The sequence below is a fragment of the Arachis hypogaea genome, unplaced genomic scaffold (assembly GCF_003086295.3).
Source record: "Arachis hypogaea cultivar Tifrunner unplaced genomic scaffold, arahy.Tifrunner.gnm2.J5K5 arahy.Tifrunner.gnm2.scaffold_26, whole genome shotgun sequence".
NCBI classification, from domain to species: Eukaryota; Viridiplantae; Streptophyta; class Magnoliopsida; order Fabales; family Fabaceae; genus Arachis; species Arachis hypogaea.
Window position 1 is genome coordinate 703,219 of NW_027255453.1, and position 890 is coordinate 704,108.

Sequence of the window (890 nt, forward strand, 5' to 3'; positions counted from 1 at the left end):
GGGTGAGCCCGGTTCAGGTTGTACCAAAGAAAGGAGGAATGACGGTCATCATCAATGAGAAGAATGAGTTGATCCCTACTAGAACAGTGACTGAATGGAGAATGTGCATAGATTATAGAAGATTGAATGATGCCACCAGAAAGGACCATTTCCCTCTTCCATTCATTGATCAAATGCTGGAACGGTTGGCCGGTCATGCCTACTATTGCTTTTTGGATGGATATTCTGGGTATAATCAAATAGTGGTGGACCCCAAGGACCAAGAGAAGACTGCCTTTACATGCCCATTTGGAGTCTTTGCATATCGAAGGATGCCCTTTGGGCTTTGCAACGCCCCTGCCACATTTCAAAGGTGTATGCTATCCATTTTTTCTGATATGATTGAAAAATTTCTAGAGGTCTTCATGGATGACTTCTCTGTTTTTGGTGATAATTTCAATGCTTGCCTGAACCATTTAACCCTTGTCTTGAAACGATGCCAAGAAACTAACTTAGTTTTAAACTGGGAAAAATGCCATTTCATGGTACCCGAAGGGATTGTCCTTGGCCATAAAGTTTCAAGAAAAGGGATAGAGGTTGATAAGGCAAAGGTTGAGATCATAGAAAAGCTCCCTACACCAATTAATGTGAAATCTGTTAGAAGTTTCTTGGGACATGCCGGATTCTATAGAAGGTTTATCAAAGACTTTTCAAAAATAGCCAAACCTTTAAGTAATCTTTTAATGCTTGATAATCCTTTTGTGTTTGATGAAGACTGCCGGCATGCCTTCGAAACTTTAAAGCATAAACTCACAACAGCACCAATTATCACACCTCCAGATTGGGAATTACCTTTTGAACTCATGTGTGATGCAAGTGATCTTGCAATTGGTGCTGTACTTGGGCAGAAG